The following is a 21,358-nucleotide window of genomic DNA, read 5'->3' as shown; positions in this document are numbered from 1 at the left end:
AAAACCAGAAATGAAAAGGGGGATATAACTACAGACCCTGAGGAAATCCAAATAATCATTATGTTGCACTACAAAAGCCTATATGCCACAAAATTTGAAAATCTAAATGAAATGGACAATTTTCTTGATAGATTCCACTACCATAATTAAATCAAAATCAGGTAGAAAGATTGAATAGCCCTATATCCCCCAAGGAAATCGAAACAGTCATCAACATTCTTCCTTCCAAAAAAAAAAAAGACTCGTGGGCCAGATGGTTTCAGCACAGAATTCTACCAGACCTTCAAAGAAGTGCTAACCCCAATTCTCTTCAAACTATTCTACAAAATAGAAACAGAAGGAACATTACCAAACTCATTCTATGAAGCCACAGTCCCCCTGATACCTAAACCACACAAAGACCCAACAAAAAAAAGAGAACTTCAGATTTATCTCTCTTATGAACATTGACGCAAAAATACTCAATAAAATACTTGCAAACCAAATCCAATAGCACGTAAAAGATATCATTCACCATGACCATGTATGCTTCATCTCAGGCATGCAACAAGGGTGTTTCAGTATACAGAAATACATCAATGTAATCCACCATATAAACAAACTGAAGGAGAAAAACAACATGATCATCTCCTTTGATGCAGAAAAATCATTTGGCAACATACATCATCCATTCATGTTTAAAGTCTTTGGATCGTCAGGAACACAAGGCACATAGCTAAACACAGTAAAGGCAATATACAGCAAGCCTATAGCTAACATCAAACTCAATGGAGAGAAACTTGAATCAATCCCACTGATATCAGGGACATGGCAATGCTGCCCATTCTCTCCATATCTCTTCAACATAGTTCTTCAAGTCCTAGCTAGGGCAATATGACAAGTAATGGAGATCAAGGGGATACAAATTGGAAAGGAAGAGGTCAAAGTTTTCCTATTCACAGATGATATGACAGTATACATGAGTGAAAATTCAACCAGAGAACTCCTTCAGCTGATAAACACCTTCAGTAAAGTGGTTGGATACAAAATTAACTCAAAAAAAAAAAATCAGAATCCCTCCTGTATATCCATGAAAAAGTGCCGAGAAAGAAATCAGGGAAACAATAACCTTCACAATAGCCACCAATAACATAAAATATCTTGGGGTTACTTAAACCAAGCAGGTGAAAGACCTGTTTGAAAAAAAACTTCAAGTCTCTGAAGAAATAAATTAAGGAAGATATCAGAAAACAGAAAGATCTCCCATGATCATAGATCGGTAGGATTAACGTAGTGAAATTGGCCATTCTGCCAAAAGCAATCTACAGCTTCAATGCAATTCACATCAAAATACCAATACAATCCTTTACAGAACTTGAGAGAAAATTACTCAACTTCATATTGAGAAACAAAAAACCCAGGATCTCCAAAATGATCCTGTATAACACATCATATGGATGTATAACCATCCCTGATCTCAAGCTGTACAACAGAGCAATAGTAATAAAAACTGCATGGTATTGTCATAGAAGCAGAATGGTGGATCAATGGAACCGAATAGAAGACCCAGAAATAAACCCACACATGTATGAATATTTGATTTTTGACAAAGAAGCCAAAACCGTTCAATGGAAAAAAGACATCTTCAACAAATTGTGCTGGTCCAACTGGAAGTCTACATGTAGAAAAATGCATATAGATCCTTATTTATCATCTGCACAAAACTAATGTCCAAGTGAATCAAAGACTTCAACATAAAACCAGATACACTAAATAAGTTAGAAGGAAAAGTGTGGAAGAGCATTGAACTCATTGGCACAGGAGACCACTTCCTGAAAAGAATACCAACAGCATAGGCTCTAAGAGCAACATTCGATAAATGGGACCTTATGAAACTGAAAAGCTTCTATAAAGCAAAAGATATATTCATAAGAACAAAATGACAGCCTATAGACTGGGAAAAGATCTTCACCAACCCTACATCTGACAGAGGGCTAAAATCCAGAACATATAAAGTAATAAAGAAATTAAAAAGGAATAAATCAAGCAATCCAATTTAAAAATGAGGTATGGAGCTAAACAGAAAATTCTCTGTAGAGGAATATAGTATGGCAGAGAATCACCTAAAGAGATGTTCAACGTCCTTAGCCGACAGAGAGATGCAAATCAAATCGAATGTGACATTTCATTTTACACCCATCAGAATGGAGTGACAGCACATGGTATAGAGGTTGTGGAGAAAGAGGAACCCTCCTCCATTGCTGGTGGGAATGTAAACTTGTACAACCACTCTGGAAATCAGTCTGGTGCTTTCTCGGACAATGAGTCATAGCACTTCCTCAAGATCCAGCTATACCACTCCTAGGCAAATATCCAAAAGAAGCTCAAGTATACCACAAGGACATTTGCTCAACCATGTTTGTAGCAGCTATATTTGTAATAGCCAGAATGTTGAAACAAACCAGATGTCCATCAATGGAGGAATGGATACAGAAATTGTGGTACTTTTACACAATGGTATACTACTTAGCAATTAAAAAGAAGGAAATCATGAAATTTGCAGGCAAATGGGATGGGATCTAGAAAACATCATCCAGAGTGAATTATCCCAGGAGCAGAAAGACACACAGAGTGTATACTCACTTATATAGACCTGTAAGAGAGGATAGACATACTAAAATATGTACACCTTAAGAAGATAAGCAAGAAAGAGGACCTAGAGTAATATGATCAATCCTCACTTAGAAAGACAAATGCGATGGACAGGGGAAGTAGGAGAATAGAAGTAAGAACGCAGAAGCCTACTGCAGAGGGACTCTTAAAGATTCTACCTAGCAGTGTATTGAGCATATGTGGAGATTCATAACCTAAACTTGGGCAGAGTGCAGAGAATCATATGAAAGAAGGGGGAATAATTATTACCTAGAGAGGACAGGAGCTCCACAAGGAAAAATATATATCAGCACACGGGGGCTCTCAATGAGACTGTTTCTCCAACCAAGGACCATGTATGGATATAACCTAGAACTTCTGCTCAGATGTAACCCCATGGTAGCTTAGTAACCAAGTGGACTTCCCTAGTAAGGGGAAGAGGAACTATTTCTGACATGAAATAAATGACTGGCTTCTTTATCCTCCCCCCCCCCCCCGAGGGAGGAAAAGTCTTGCTAGGCCACAGAGGAGGACTTGGCATTCATTCCTGAAGATACCTGATAAGCTAGGATCGGAAGGAAGGGGAGAGAACCTCCCGTATCTGTGGACTTGGAAAGGGGCAGGAAGGAGATGAGGGAGGGAGGGTGGGATGGCGAGAGAATGTGGGAGTGGGCTATTACTGGGATACAAAGTAAATAACCTGTGATTAATATAAAAAAATAAAAATTAAAAAAAAATACTTGCAAACCAAATACAAGAGCACATCAAAGATATCATCCACTATGACCAAGTAGGCTTCATCCCGGGTATGCAGGGGTGGTTCAATATATGGAAATCCATCAATGTGATCCACCATATTAACAAACCAAAAGGAAAAAAAAACACATGATAATCTCCTTAGATGCTGAAAAAGCATTTGACAAAATCCAACATCCATTCTTGTTTAATGTAATGGAGAGATCAGGGATACAAGGCACATACCTAAACATAGTAAAGGCAATATATAACAAACCTATAGCCAACATCAAACTAAACGGAGAAAAACTTAAAGCAATCCCACTGAAATCAGGGACAAGACAAGGCTGCCCACTCTCTCCATATCTCTTCAACATAGTTCTGGAAGTTTTTGTAGAGCCATAAAAAAGTAAAGGAGATCTAGGTATACAAAACGGAAAGGAAGAAGTCAAAGTATCACTATTTGCAGATGATATGATAGTATACCTGAGTGACCCCAAAAATTCTACCAGAGAACTGCTATAGCTGATAAACACCTTCAGCAAAGTGGCCGGATACAAAATTAGCTCAAAAAAAATCAGTTTCCTTCCTGTATACAAAAGACAAAAGGGCTGAGAAAGAAATCAGGGAAACAATACCACTCACAATAGCCAAAACGGACATAAAGTACCTTGGTGTGACCCAAACAAAGCAAGTGAAAGACTTGTATGAAAAAAATTTTTAAATCTCTGAAGAAAGAATTAGATTTCAGAAGATGGAAAGATCTCTTATGCTCATGGCTTAGTAGGATTAACATAGTAAAAATGACCATCTTACCAAAAGCAATTTACAGATTCAATCCAATTCCTATCAAATTACCAACACAATTCTTTACAGACCTGGAAAGAAAAATTCTCAACTTATATGGAATAACAAGAAACCCAGAATTGCTAAAACAATCGTCTACAAGAAAAGATCTTCTGGAGATATCTCTATCCCTGGTCTCAAACTGTACTGTATAGCAACAGTAATAAAAACTGCATGGTACTAGTATAGAAATAGAATGGTGGATCAACAGAATCGAATAGAAGCCCCAGAGCTAAACCCATACACTTATGGACACCTGATTTTTACAAAGACGCCAAAACAATACACTGGATAAAGATAGCATCTTCAACAAATGGTGCTGGTCTAACAGAATGTTTACATGTAGAAAAATGAAAATAGATCCATACTTATTACCCTGCACAAAACTAAAGTCCAAGTGGATCAAAGACCTCAACATAAATCCAGACACACTAAACCTTTTAGAGGAGAAATTGGGGAAGAGCCTTGAACAAATTGGATAGGAGACACCTTCGTGAAGAGAACACCAACAGCATACATAGGCTCTAAGATCAACAGTCAATGAATGGGACCTCATGAAACTGAAAAGCTTCTGTAAAGCAAAGCGCACTGTTGTCAGAACAAAACGACTGTCTACAGATTGGGAAAGGACCTTCACCAACCCTATATCTGACAGAGGGTTATTATCCAATATATATAAAGAACTAAAGAAGTTAAAAAGCAACAAATCAAGTTATCCAATTAAAATATGGCGTACAGAGCTAAACAGAGAATTCTCAACTGAGGAATACAGAATGACAGAGAAACACTTAAAGAAATGCTCAATGTCCTTAATCATCAGGGAAATGCAAATCAAAACTTCCTTGAAATTTTACCTTAGGCCCATCAAAATGGCTAAGACAAAAAACTCAAGTGACAACACATGCCAGAGAGGATGTGGAGAAAGGGGAACTCTCTTCCGTTGCTGTTGGAAATGTAAACTTGTACAAACACTTTGGAAATCAATTTGGTGCTTTTCTCAGACAATGAGGAATAGTTCTTCCTCAAGATCCAGCTATACCATTCCTAGGCATTCAATATCCTAGGATATTCAAAATATCCTCAAATACACAAGGAAGTTTGTCATTCAACTGTGTTCGTAGCGGCTTTATGTGTAATAAACAGAATCTGGAAACAGCCCAGATGTCCCTCAACTGAGGAATGGTTCCAAATTGTGGTACATTTACACAAGGAAATACTACTCAGCAAATAAAAATAAGGAAATCATGAAATTTGCAGGCAAATGTTGAAATCTAGAAAATATCATCCTGAGTGAGGTGTCCCAGAAGCAGAAAGACACACATGGTATATACTCCCTTATAAGTGGATACTAAACATATAATACAGGATAAACATACTAAAATCTGTACACCTAAAGAAGCTAAGCAAGGAGGCGGACCCTAGGTAAGATGATCAATCCTCACTCAGAAAACAAATGGGATGCACATTGGAAGGAGAAAAAAATAGGAAACAGGACAGGAGCCTACCACAGAGGGCCAATAGAAGACTTTACCCAGCAGTGTATCAAAGCAGATGCTGACACTCATAACCAAGCCATGGGCAGAGTGCAAGGAATCTTACGAAAGAAAGGGGAGATACAAAGACCTGGAGAGGACAGGAGCTCCACAAGGAGAGCAACAGAACCTATATATCTGGGCACAGGGGTCTTTTCTGAAACTGATACTCCAACCAAGGACCATTCATAGGTATGAATCCCTGCTCCGCTGTAGCCCATTGCAGCTCAGTATCCAAGTGGGTACCTAGTAAGGGGAAGAAGGACTGTCTCTGACATGAACTCAGTGACTGGCTCTTTGACCACCCTTCCCCGAGGGGAGAACAGCCTTGCCAGGCCACAGACAAGGATAGTGCAGCCAGTCCTGATGAGATCTAATAAACTACAGTCAGATGGAAGGGGAGGAGGACCTCCCTTATCAGTGGACTTGGAGAGGGCCATGGGAGGAGATGAAAGAGGGAGAATGGAATTGGGAAGGAATGAGGGAAGGGGGCTACAACTGGAATACAAAGTGAATAAATTGTAATTAACATAAAACATAAAAATTTAATTAAAAGATAAACTGAATAGAAAAATGATAACAGATGTCATGATTTCCTTTTTTTTATTGCTGAGTAGTATGCCATCATGTAAATGTACCACCGTTTCTGTATCCATTCCTTTGTTGAGGGACATCTGGGTTTTTTCCAGATTTTGGCTATTATGAATAAAGCTGCTATGAAAATGGTTGAACAAATGTCCTTGTTGTACACTTGAGCATATTTTGGATATATGCCTAGGAGTGGTGTAGCTGGATCTTGTGATATTACCATTCATAATTGTCTGAGAAAGCACCAGATTGATTTCCAAATATTTTGTACAAGTTTACAATCCCACCAGCAGTGGAGGAGGATTCCCTTTTCTTCATATACTCTCCAAGTATTGTCACTTGAGTTTTTGATCCTAGCCATTCTGATGGTTATAAGGTGAAATCTCAGGGTTGTTTTGATTTGCATTTCTCTGATGACTAAGGACTTTGAACATTTCTTTAAATGTTTCTCTGCCATTAGATATTTCTCTATTGAAAATTCTCTGTTTAGCTTTGTACCCCATTTTTTAATTGGATTACTTGATTTGTTGCTTTTTAACTTCTTTAGTTCTTTATATTTTCTGGATATTAGCCTTCTGTCAGATGTAGGGTTGGTGATGACCCTTTCCAAGTCTGTAGGCTGTTGTTTTGTTCTCACCTCAGTGTCCTTTGTTTTATGAAGCTTTTCAATTTCATGAGGTCTCATTTATTTATTGTTGCTCTTAGAGCCTGTGCTGTTGGAGTTCTGTTCAGGAAGTTGTCTCCTGTGCTAGTGAGTTCAAGGCACTTCCCCACCATATCTTCTAACAGATTTAGGTTCCACACAATTTTAAACGAGAATAAAATGTTCTAGTTACAAAATCCTCCGATGATGCATACTTAATGTTTATAACATCATTTTTAAATTTACATATACCTTATAAAATGGCTTTCAAAAATCATAACAAATTTGGCTACACAGGAAAGACTGATAGTAAGAAGATGGAAGAAATGAAAAAGGAAGAACATATAGGTTTTACTTCTCACTTTGTGAAGTGTGTTCAGAAAGTGAGCTGAATGGAGCCATGGGAATTATTGTCAACATCTGTATATAATAGAACCCCTGCACAGATGTAGCCCATGGCAGCTCAGTCTCCAAGTGGCCTCCCTAGTATAGGGAATAAGTACTGTCTCTGGCATGAACTTAGTGGCCTGCTCTTTGATCATCTTCTCCTGAGGAGGGAGCAGCTGTACCAGGCCACAGAGGAAGACAGTGCAACCAATCCTGATGAGACCTCAGAGGCTAGGGTCAGAGGGTAATGGAGGAAGACCTCCTTTATCAGGAAACTTGAGAAGGGGAATTGGAGGTGATGAGGAAGGGAGGGTAGGTTTGGGACAGGACTCGGGAGGGAGCTATAGCTGGGATACAAAGTGAATAAACTGTAATTAATAAAAAATGAATTTAAAAATAAAAACACTAACAGATATCATGAATCCAGTGGTTCTAACAGATACTTACAGAAGTTTGCACCCAAACACAAAACAATATACCTTATTTTTCAGCATCCACAAATCTGTATCCAAAATTGACTATATAGTCAGTCACAAAGCAAGCCTCAAAAGCCACAAGAGACTAAAATAACCCCTTTATCTTATCAGAACACTATGCATTAAAGTTGGAACACAACAACAATAGAAACAACAGAAAGCCTACAAACATGAAAACTGAACAACTCTCTTGAACAACTCTACTCAGTGACCACTAGGTCTGCACAGAAATAAAATTAAAGACTTTCCAAAATTCAATGAAAATGAAAGCACAATATACCAAACTTATGGTACACAATGAAAACAGTGTTAAGAGAAAAGTTATTTTTTTTTTAAAATAATTTTTTATTTTTATAATAATTATACGCTATTCACTTTGTCTCCCAGCTGTGGCCTCCTCCCTCATTCCCTCCCAATCCTATCCTCTCTCTCTCATCTCCTCCCATGACCCTCTCTAAGTCCACTGATGGGGAGGTCCTCCTCCCCTATCCGACCTTAGCCTATCAGGTCTCATTAGGACTAGCTGCATTGTCTTCAGCACTAAGTGCCTTCATTAAGAAATTCTGAGAGATCACATACTAGCAGCTTAACAGCATACCTGAAAGCTCTAGAAAAGAAGCAAACACACACAAGAGGACTAAACAAAAGCAAATAATTAAGCTCAGGGCTGAAATCATTAAAGTAGAAACAGAGACAATACAAAGAATCAACAAAACTAAGTGTTGTTTCTTTGATAAAAATATAAAAAAATAGCCAAACTAAGTAAATGTCAAATAGACATTGCCCAATCAACAACAACAAAAGAAATGAAAAGGGTGACATAACAACAGACAAGGAGGAAATCCAAAGAATCATTAAGCCTTACTTTAAAAGCCTGTATGCTACAAAATTGGATAATCTAAATAAATAGATATTTTCTTGATTGATTCTACTTACCAAAGACCAGATAAACAAGTGAAACAGTATTATTTCCCCTAAGGAAACAGAAGCATTTGTTCAAAGCTCCCCCCCCCCCCGACAAGTCAGGGCCACATGGTTTTAGCATAGAATTCTACCAGACTTTCAAAGAATATCTATACTTTTCAAACTATTCAATGAAACAGAAACAGAAAAAACACTGCCAACCTTATTCTACGAAGCCACCGTCACTGTGATACCTAAACAACACAAAGAACCAAAAAGGAAGAGAATATCTGACCAATCTCTCTTATGAAGGTTGATGCAAAAATTCTCAGTAAAATACTCGCAAACCAAATTCAAAAACACATCAAAAATGACATCTTCCATGATCAAGGAGGCTTCATCCCAGGGATCCATCAAACTATTCCACCACAAAAACAAACTAAAACAAAAAGCACATGGTCATCTCATTAGATGTTGAAAAAGTCTTTGACAAAATCCAACATCTCCTTATGATACTATTCTTGGAGAGACCAGGGATTCAAGGCACACACCTAAATACAATAAAAGCAATATACAGCAAACCTATAGTCAACCTAAAATTAAATGGAGAGAAACTTAAGGCAATTCCACTGAAATCAGAAACAAGATAAAGCTGCCCACCCTCTCCATATCTCTGCAATACAGTGCTTGAAGTCCTAGCTATAGTAATAAGACATCTAAAGAATACAAAATTGAAGAAAGATGTCAAAAATATCTGTTCACATATAATAGTATACACAAGTGAACCCCAAAATTATATCAGAACTACAGCTGATAAATGCATTCATAAAAGTGGCAGGTTATAAATTTAACTAAAAAAATCAGTAACCCTCTTATATACAAATAATAAATGAGCAGAGAAAGAAATTAGGGAAATAACATCCTTCACAATAGTTACAAATAATATAAAATACCTTGGGGTAATTCTAACCAAGCAGGAAAAGACTTCTATGACAATTTCAAGTCTCTGAAGAAAGAAATTGAAGATGATACCAGAAGATGGAAAGATCTCCCATTCTCATGGAACAGTAGGACTAACATAGGAAAACTCGGCATCTCATTAAACAGTCTATAGATTCAATGCAATTCCCATCAAATTTTCATCACAATTCTTTACAGACTTTGAAAAAGCAATTCCCTAATTCATATGAAAAAAATAGACATACAGGATATGTAAAATTTTTATTTTTACAGTAAAAGTGTTTCTAGAGATATTGCCAATCTCTTATTTTAATCTGTTTAACAATCCAATAGCAATAAAAACAACGTGGTATCGGCATAAAACCACACTGAATCTATCAATGGAATCAAATAGAAGACTCAGAAATACACACACACACACACACACACACACACACACACACACACACATCAATGGACACTTGATTTTTGACAAAGAAGCCAAACCTATAAAATAGGAAAAAAAAAATGGCATGTTCAACAAATGTTGCTGATGAAACTGGATGTCTGCATGCAGAAGAATTCAAATAGATCCATATTTATCACCCTGCACAAAAGTAAAGTCCAAGTGGATCAAAGACCTTAATATAGAACCGATACACTAACTCTAATAAAGGAGAAAGTTGGAAATAGCATTGAACTCATTGTAAGGAGACAAATTTCTGACCAGAACACCAACAGCTCAGGATCTAAGATTAACAATAGATGGGACCTCATGAAACTGAAAGGCTTCTATAAGGCAAAATAAACTGTAAATAGAACATAACTGCAGCCTACATTTTGGGAGAAGATCTTTAACAATCCTATAAGCCAAATAATCCAATTAAAATGGGGTACAAAGCTAAACAGAGAATACTCAACAGAGAAATATCAAATGGCCAAGAAACACTTAAAGAAATGCTCAACATCTTTAGTCATCTGGGAAACAGAAAACAAAACAATTCTGAAATTCCATCTGATACTCATAAGGATGGCTATGATCAAAAACTCAATGACAGCACATGCTGGAGAGGATGTGGAGTAAGGGGAACATTCCTCTACTGCTTGTTGGAGACCAAACTTGTACAACCACTGTGGAAATCAATATGGCTGTTTCTTTGAAAATTGCACATAGTTCTTCCTCAAGACCCAATTATACCACTCCTTGGCATATACCCAAAAGTTGCTCCACCATACCACAAGGACATTTCCTCAATAATGTTGTAGCAGCTTTATTCTTAATAGCCAGAAACTGGAAACCACCCAGATGTTCCTCAACCGAAGAATGAATAAAGAAATCATGGCACATTTACACAATGGAATACTATTCAGCTATTAAAAACAAGGAAATCATGGTATTTGCAGGCAATGAATGGAACTGGAAAATATAATCCTGAGTGAGGTAATCAAGACCCAGAAAGACACATGTGGTATGGGTTCACCTATAAGTGGATATTAGCCATGTAGTACAGGATAACCATACTACAGTCCATAAATCCAAAGAAGCTAAGTAACAAGGAGGAGCCAAGGGAAGATGTTTGAGTCTCACTCAGAAGGGGAAATAGAATAGATATTGAAAATGGATGAAGAGAGAAAACTGATTAGGAGATGATTTTGGGAGGGAAAGGATGGTGGGGATCAGATGTGGAGAGGGTGGGGTTGAGAGACAAGAGAGTGTTGAAGGACAAGGGAATCCAAGGGAAACCAGATTGTCAATGGGACAAGCTGAATACCTATGGCAGGGTAGGCCCTTGGATTGATATGGGGGTGACTCTAGCTGAGACTTTTAGCACTGGGAGAGATGGAGACTGAAGTGGACACCTTTTAGCCAGGCTGAACTTATCCACTCACAAAAAATTCACCCACCAAACCCTTGACCAAAATATTATTCTACCTACAACATGTGTAAGGATAAAGATGGAACAGAGATTGAAAGACTGTCCAAACAATGAATGGCCCAACCTTAGATCCACCATATGAGAGAGAGACAACCAACCCCTGACACTATTAATGATACTCTGCTATGCTTGCAGATCTATTACTATTCTCTGAGAGATTTCACCCAGCAACGGATAGAAACAAATGCTGGGACCCACAGCCAAACATTCTTGTGGAAGAGTTGGGAGGGAAGGGTAGAGGACCTGGGGGAATAAGAACTCTTTAAGAACACCAACAAAGTCAACTAACCTAGGCTCGTGGGGGTTTACAGAGGCTGATGCATCAACCAAACAGCATGCATGGACTTAACTTAGACCCCATACATATGTTACCAATGAGCACCTTTGTCTTTATGTAGGTTCCCTATCATGTGGAACAGTGGCTTCTCTGACATGGATTCTATCCCCTGCTTTAAGATCATTTCCTTCTAGCTTGGCTGCCTTGTCCAGCCTTAGTAGAAGAGGATACACTCAGTCCTGATACAACTCATGAGCAAAGCTGGGTTTGTACCGTGGAGGGGATGACCTTTTCTGGGGAGAAAGGTAGTGGTGAAATGGGGAAGAGAATGGGAGGAAGGTTGGACCAGGAGGAAAGAAAGGAGGGAGCTTTACAGAAGCTTTTCAGTTTAGAGAGATCTCATTTATTGATTGTTGGTCTTAGAGCCTTTGTTCTGCTCAGGAAGTTGTCTCAAGATCCAGCTATACCATTCCTAGGCATATATCCAAAATATGTTCAAGTAAACAACATGGACATTTGTTCAACCATGTTTGTAGCAGCTTTATTCATAATAGCCAGAACCTAGAAACAACCCAGATGTCCCTCAGTGGAGGAATGGATACAGAACTAGTGGTACATTTACAGAATGGAATATTACTCAGCTTTTAGAAACAAGGAAATCATGAAATTTGCAGACAAATGGTGGGATCTAGAAAAGATCATCCAGGGTGAGGTATTCCAGAAGCAGAAAGACACACATGGTATATACTCACTTATAAGTGGATATTAGACATATAATATAAGATAAAAAAATAAAAATTGTAAAATCTGTACACCCAAGGAAACTAAGCAAGAAGGAGGACTCTGGGTAAGATGCTCAATCTTCAAAGGCAAATAGGAAGGACATTGAAAAGGGAGAAAACAGGGAACAGGACAGGAGCCTACCACAGATTGCCTCTGAAAAAACTCTACCCAGAAGGATATCAAAATAGAGGCTGAGACTCATAGCCAAACTTTGGGCAGAGTGTAGGGAATCTCATGAAATAAGGGGGAGATATAAAGACCTGGAGGGGATAGGAGCTCCACAAGGAGTGCAACAAAACCAAAATATCTGGGCACGGGTCTTTTTTGAGACTGATACTCCAACCAAGGAACATTCATGGAGATAACCTAGAGCCCCTGCTCAGATGTAGCCCATGGCAGCTCAGGATCCAAGTGGGTAACCTAGTAAGGAGAACAGGGACTGTCTCTGACAGTGGCAGGCTCCTTGATCACTTCCCCAGGAAGGGGTAGCAGCCTTGCTAGGCCACAGATGAGGACAGTGCAGCCAGTCCTGATGAGATCTTATAAGCCAGGGTCAGATGGAAGGGGAAGAGGACCTCCCCTATCAGCAGACTTGGAGAGGGACATGGGAGGAACTGAGTGAGAGAGAGTGGGATCGGGAGGGAATGAGGGAGGGGGCTACAGCTGGGATATGAAATGAATAAATTCTAATTAATATAAAAATAAAAATTAAAAAATAAAAATTAATATAAAAAATAAAATTAATATAAAAAACAAAGGAGGGGACTGAGAGCAGGATGTAAAGTGAATAAATACAGAAAAGAAAAAGGGAAAAAATGTGAGTGTGGAGAGGGTAGATACAAGAGGAATTCAGGGAGCAGAGGAGAGGGGAGAATTTGATTAAAATGCATTGCATGAAATTATTGAAAGATTACTTAAACACTTTTTAAAACACTCAGAAAGTTGAGTATGTTATTTTTTTTTCAAAAAACTCCTGACCTACATCTGTCTCCCATATTTCACCACATCAGTCTGCTAAAATAATTGAGTAATTTTGATCTTTTCTTTTTCGAGTTCTGGTTTGTTTTCTATCAGAACTCACTGGATTCTTGGTTATATTTAGGACACGAGTCTGTATTCCTTAGAACATGGTGTGTTTAAATATATTCACTTGCTACTTATTGAGGAAGCTAGACTGAATAATGAAACTCTAGAACTCTATGGAAAAGACTGGCAGCCCTAGACAAATTCTGAGCAGTAAGGCAGAAAAGTTCTTAGTAATTGTGAAGGGAAAAGGGCTAAAGTTGGAAGTAACAGTTACAGCAAACATCATAACTTTTAGGTAATTATGTAATTTTACAGTCTTAAACATTTGGAACATTCAAATCAAAATAATTTTTGTTATAAAAATTCAGTCTCTAAAGGTTCTGCTTCTAATTCTTCAAACTGAACTGTTGCAAAGAGCAATCAACCTAACCTTTCTTCTAGCAACACATCATAGGGAATAAACTTACTCGACCTAAAACATTAAGAAAAATGAAAATATACTTAAAAATAAAAGACAAAATGACATTTATGGCAGAGAACTTTGATCAGCAATACTGAAAATTCGGGACCCAATGAGGTAGATCTGAATGTTCCAGATTATGGTCTTGCATGCTTCTGGACTTCAGTGTGGAGGTGGGCAGCCAAAGGCAGCGGTGGGGTTCTTCTGAAGACGCTGATCTAGAAAGTCAGTAGTAGTCAGAATTATACATTGCTATAGAAAGTGTACTTATAAGATGCATTCCTGTAATTCTGGCAGTTTTATGGTAATAATTTATGAAATAAAGCCACATAATGAATCCTATTAAGAAGCACCCTCAAACCTATTTGTTCTCTGTTGCAGACACCGGGAAGGTATATGTGGAACTCAAAGTTAATTTTCTTCTTTTGAACTTCCTGCTCTTTTACTCTCTGCTTTACTCCCTTTAGGCAGACTCTTCTCCTGAACCAGAGTAGGTTGTGGCTCAGCAAATCCTAATGATTTTCCTGACTGTGACCTTGCACATAGCTGGGTTATAGTGTGTGCAGTTGTAATTTTCTTATGTGAGTTCTGGGGATTTTAACTCATGCTTCATAATTCTGCTACTGGTGCTACTACCCAAAAACTATCTCTCCAGTTCTTCCCTATTTCCCCTTTCCTTCCTTCCTTCCTTCCTTCCTTCCTTCCTTCCTTCCTTCCTTCCTTCCTTCCTTCCTTCCTTCCTTCCTTCTTTCCTTCTTCCTTTTTAGACCGGCATCAAATGGCTAAGAATGACAATGACCTTATAATATTCCCCATCTCCAATTCTTCAGTGTGCCACCAGGCACGAGTCCAAATTTTACTTCTAATAAAAACTGTCAGCAAAGTATAAGCAGAAGGGAATTTCCCAGGCCTCATGAAAGACTTGAAAAGCTTATGATAAACATAATATTTATTGGTTAAAGAAATATGTTCTTTTTCTGATTTTTTATGTAATTTTTTATTTAATTTTTAATTCTTACATACATTACATCTCAACCTCTACTAATTTCCCCTACCTCCACTTTTCCAAGTCTTCCACCCTCCTCCATGTCCCTTAGAAAAATTTCGGGCCTCCCAAAGTTGTCAACCAATCTTGACATAATAAATTCAATATGACTGTGCATAAACCCTCATATTATGGCTGGGTGAGGCAACATGTTAGGAGGAAAAGGGTTCCAAGTGCCGGCGGGAGAGTCAGAGATGGTCCCCTTTCCTGCTGTTAGGTAGTATCAGTGAAAGACACCACACCTACTTTAACCACGTCTGTTCCTTATTGATCCAGGGCATCCTGGCTGGTACAGTCAGGAAATAAGAAGGGTCTAGAGAAGAAAGGAAGGTTAAAGCTGACTGACTTCAGCAGTGACATGATTATTGACACTGAAGATCGGATGACCAAACTACCAACACTGATATTCAGATTAATTAATTCATCAAGGTTTGTCACAGATCAGAAAGCTCAACCTTGTAAGAAAAAAAAAGGTCTATTTGTTGTAAATTACCTATGTATTTAATATAAAGCCTGTAAGAATCCTATCAGATTTTTTTTTTTGGTGGAACTAAGAAAATTCTAAAACTCACCGGGAGGTAAAAATCCAAAGAATCTTGAAAAGATCAGACAAATATGACCTGTTCTTGAATCAAATGATATAAATAATGCATAAAACAAGTCTAGCATGTTCAATCTAGTACAAACTTGTGTTTAATTTTTTTTTTCATTCTAATCTGCTATCCATTTTTTATTCTCTTTTAAAAGTTCTCTAGTGGATGCTGTTTGAACTACATCCAGAAAACATAATCATTGTTAGTGAGAGATATACTCAATTTATTGCACTTTGGCTGACACTATCAGTGCCTAACAAATGAGAAAGTTATTGACATTATTGATGCTTCTCTTACTGCATTTTTCTCATGTTTTATTATTTTCTGTCACCATTCTTAGTACATTTTTTTTTCTTTGTGGGATTTAACTTTTACAGGCTACTGAAAATTCTGATTGTCAAATACAAGAATTGCCTTTAATTCTACACCATTCAATTTCTGACAAAAAGCACAAATTTAATATTTATTCTCTGGGATCTTATCATATCTTTATTATTGGCTTAAGTTGCGAGGTTGTAAAAAGGGTGCATAATGGATATGATTTAGTGACTTAAAGGATATTGCATGCAAATACTTTTTAAAATACCACCAAAGAACAGAGACATCTGGGATTAATAAGACCTGTTTCAAATTCAGCATGGGTCATCTGCTATATATATGACCTTGGAAAAAAGCCTCTTAGGCTTTCCTTAAGCTAAGGAAAATTAGGTAGTTATCCATACTTAAAATGACTATGAATATTAAAGAAAATTTGCAATAAGATGTAAAGACATGACTAGCATATTGTTCAGAGTTAGCTAATGACAATATATCAATAGTTATCTTAGGACAGTGACTGTTTATATTGAGAGCATATTTACTTTGGTATTCTATAATATTTTCTTAAGTAGATTTTTTAATGTGTTAAAATGGTTTTATTTTATTTGGGTACCTGATGTAAAAAAAAAAAAGAGTAGGGTGAGAATCTACGGTTATCCTGTGATGTAGAAATTGTGAGTTTGGAGGCTGTCTCTGGTAGGTTCCTGTCCTGTTCCCTGTCTTCTGTTTCTGATGTCTATAGTGTTTGTCCTTCTAAGTGAGGATTAAGCATCTTCCCTAGGATCTTCCAAGTTGTTTAGTTTCATTAGAAGTTTAGATTTTAGTATGATTATCCTATTATGTGGCTAATATCAACTTATAAGTGAGTATATACGATATGTGTCTTTCTGCTTCTGCTTCTGGGTTACCTCATTCAAGATAATTTTTTTTCTAGTTCCCACCATTTACCTGCAAATTTCATGATTTCCTTGTTTTTAAAAGCTGAGTAGTAGTTCATTGTGTAAATGTATCACAATTTCTGTATCCATTCTTCCACTGAGGGACATCTAGGTTGTTTCCAGCTTCTGGCTATTATGAATAGAGCTGCTACAAACATGGTTGAACAAGTGTCCTTTTTGTATAGTTGAGCATATTTTAGATATATTCCCAGGAGTGGTATAGCTGAATTTTGCGGTAGCACTATTCCTAATTTTCTGATAAAGAGCCAATTGATTTCCAAAATGGTTATAAAAGTTTACATTCCCACCAGCAATGGAGTAGGGTTTTCCTTTCTCCACATCATCTCCAGCATGTGTCATTACTTGAGTTTTTGATCTTAGCCATTCTGATGGGTGTAAGGTGAAATCTCAGTGTTTGTTTTGATTTGCATCTCCCTGATGAGGTTGAGCATTTCTTTAAGTGTTTCTCTGCCATTCGATATTCCTCTTTTGAGAATAAGCAGAGGCTGAGATTCATAGCCAAACTTTGGACAGAGTATGAGAATCTTATGAAAGAAGGGGGAGACAGAAAGACATGGAGGGGACAGTAGCTCCAAAAAGAAACCAACAGAGCCATACAAATTGAGCCCTGAACAGAATGAAATCCCAACCAAGACAATGCATGGAGAGGACCTAAAATGCAGGCTCAGATGTAGCACATAGACTCAGTATCCAAGTGTGGTCCCTAGGAAGGGTAGCAGGGGCTTTCTCTGGCATAAACTCAATAGCAAGCTCTCTGATCACCTCCTCTCTGGGGGATTGCAGCCTTGCTGGTCCACAGAGGATGACAATGAAACCAGTCCTGGTGAGATCTGATAGACTAAGGTCTAACTAGAAAGGGAGGAGGACCTCCCCTATCAGTGGACTAGGGGAGAGCTGTAGCGGGTAAAGAGGTAGGGAGAGTGGGTTTAGGAGTAGATGAGGGAGTGGGAGAGGGCCACAGCCAGGGAACAAATTGAATAAATTGTAATAGATGATAATTAAAAATTTTAACAAAACAAAAAAGAAATTGTGGTCAATGTTTTCTGAAATGATACACACTCTTGAGGCAGTAAAAGCCATAGTTAAAGAAAAATTGGCATTTGTTAATGACTCTGCATGGTGATATCATAGAACAAGAGAATATTGTTAAGTATCTTCAGTCCTACCTGAGTTATGAAGGCAAATATGTCTCGTGCTTATTCACTGAGCTTGATTCTCTGATTGCTTCTCAGCATGATGGGAATTAATTTCAAAAGTGATAAACATTGCGTACAGAAGATATTTATTTTAATGTGAAGCAGAGATAGCTATGTGAAGTGAACTAATTACAAATGTATTCATTTGAATTAGTGTTGCTTCACCAAAACTCAGTTAGGCTTTCTGAAATCATTAAATGTGAATAAAGAATTGATCTTAATTCTCAATGTGGAAAGAGAATGAAACAGATAAATTCTGGCTTAGTCTGTTTATGCATTTCCCCCTCCCCAGAAAACTTAATTTATTGTAAAAATAAAATATAATATTTAACAATTAAATGCATTAATGTGCTATTATTTTACTGATCAATTTCTTGAATCTCAGTCTAGCATAGAAATGAAATAATATAAAATTTGCTTAAAGAAACACCTTGTATACCGTATTTTAAAGTCTTAATGTGGTATATAAGCTTGATGAATGTACCACCATAACATTAAACTAAATTTCATATGATATATGCTTACAGAGTGTATGTAGTTGAATTTCTCTTCTTTATCAAATCTGTCCCAAATTCAAAATTACTTCCACAAATCATAACAGTTATGGAATTCAGAAGAGCTTTTTTTCATGCATTTTGCATTAAAAGAATAAAAATTGGAATCTTAGTGACAACTTATTATATTTTGAAAAATTAATTATGTTTTGCTGCCTTGCTAGTGCTATATATTTTTCTGAACAGTAATGGAATTAAATATTAAGCCATTCTTCTGTTTCATATGTATTGTTTTGCTTTTGAATTGCTATCTCATTAACATTAATAAATTTATTTTATCCAAGGAGGTACATTGTACATTGATTCTTGAAAATGCATTTGGTGGCTATTCTATGTACATGCTATTCTTCTCCGAAATTGAAATATTTCTCTACTGAAATTCAATTTCTTTTCAAAGCAGGTCGTCTCAAACACAATTTTTGCCTTTGCTTGAGAGCCAGAGTCAGCCAAGTGCAGTCTGAAATCACCTTTCATGATGCCACGAAGACAAAAAGGGTTTTCACATTAAGTGGTTAAAAAAAAAAGTCAAAAGGAATAATACTTTATGAAAATGAATTTAATTCACAACAGAAAAACACATGAAATTCATGTATTTGTGCCTATAAATAAATTTGAATTGAAAATTATTTTTTGAATAATGAAAAGGAATAGGTACAACCAAAGTAATAGGCTTTTGTTTTGTTTCTGAAGTAGAAAAGTTAAAATAGTTAAGATCTGGTTCATATAGAAAAGTCCTTGTTGACATTTGTGTCATAGAAATGAACCTCAGTATTTATATATAACTGCATTTGTGTCAGTTATTCTTAAACCATGTAAATATTTGAAGAGAATAAGTATTCCAAAAATAGAGATGGGATTACACTTTTCTTGAATTGTTTCTTTGATGATTTCATATATACGTAAGTGGAATACTGATTACTCTAAACCTCCATCTCCTCTCATCTCTAATCTTCCTCCTTGCTCTATCAATATGTTAGTTCTCCTGTGCTTAAGGAGAATAATCCACATGATTGTGGATTTGGGAGTACAACTTAGAGGCTCTGTGCACACCAATGGGAAAATAAACCAAACACAACTACTGCCTCTTCCCCAGAATCCATCAGTAGGGAGTGGTAGGAACTTGGAACCCTTTCTTTAATCCATGATTCTCTATTGCTGGGGTTGGTGGGCACAACCTTGAACAGGACCTTTGCATCCATCAAAGCTCCTGTAAGGTCATGATTGCAGTGATTCTACAGTCCCCATAAGTCATCATCTCATAGACCTTGTCATTATCTTCTAGCTCTTCTGTTCTTTCTGCTCTCTTTCAATGATCCTGAGCCTTAAAGGCGGTGTCATAAATTTTGTCTGGACCAAATACCCAAGCATCACTTATTCTTATCCTTTTTTAAAAAATTCATTTATTTATTTTTTCAATATTTATTTATTTATTTATTTATTTATTTATTTATTTATTTATTTATTCTTTATTAATTACACTTTATTCACTTTGTATCCCCCCCCTGAGGTTCCCTCTCTCCTCCCATCCCAATCCCTTCCTTCCTCCACCCTCTGCATGCATGCCCCTCCCCAAGTCCACTGATAGGGGAGGACCTCTTTTCCTTCCTTCTGATCCTAGTCAATTAGGTCTCATCAGAAGTGGCTGAGTTATCAGTGCCTGGTAATGCTGCTTCCCCCTCAGGGGGAGGTAATTAAAGAGCAGGCCAATCAGTTCATGTCAGAGACAGTCCCTGTTCCTATTACAATGGAACCCACTTGGATACTGAACTGCCATGGGCTACATCTGTGCAGGGGTCTTAGGGTATCTCCATGCATAGTCTTTGGTTGGAATCAGAGTCTGCATTAACATACATTCCTTACAAAGAAAAGCAGCATTTATGTTTGGATTTAAATATAGTTAGAAGGCAGCACAATGGTGTGACAATGTAGCTAAACAAAAATAGTAAGTTTGGTACAAAGCCTAAAATGTCAGCATGGCTTTCTGGCCAAGCTGACCATACCAGATATGAAATAATTTTTGTGAATCAGGTTTCAAATGCCTTCAGAGAGCAGGTAATACTCCCAGAAAAGCACAGAAGTTGTGGTGGTATTGTTCAGATTGTGCATGTGGGAATATTGTAGAATTTATGGTTCAGGGTTGGAGAATATCATTGATAACTTTTCTTCATTGAGCGCCTATATAATCCCTCATAGCACTCAGAAACCTAGTCATCAGAGGACCTTCCAGAGTAATTTCTCTATACAGTATGAGTTGTATATTGTATCTTCAACAATAGAATCCTACTAATTAGTTCTGGTAGGCAACCAATAAGGGTAACCAGAGTATGTATAGTGTTAGAGAATTCTGGGCCCCTCTCTGACCAACAATTCACAAAGACATATCTCATATGAGGTTCTGTGGATTGTACTTGGTAAAGCTTTACTTTAAACACCAACATTGTCCAGACATCATCATGGAGAATCTATTTTTTGTAACTCTTTCTTTCTTTCTTTCTTTCTTTCTTTCTTTCTTTCTTTCTTTCTTTCTTTC

This window comes from Psammomys obesus, unplaced genomic scaffold (assembly GCF_907164565.1).
Source record: "Psammomys obesus unplaced genomic scaffold, mPsaObe1.curated_primary_1811, whole genome shotgun sequence".
Lineage (NCBI taxonomy): Eukaryota > Metazoa > Chordata > Mammalia > Rodentia > Muridae > Psammomys > Psammomys obesus.
Note: the sequence above shows the minus strand (reverse complement) of the source record.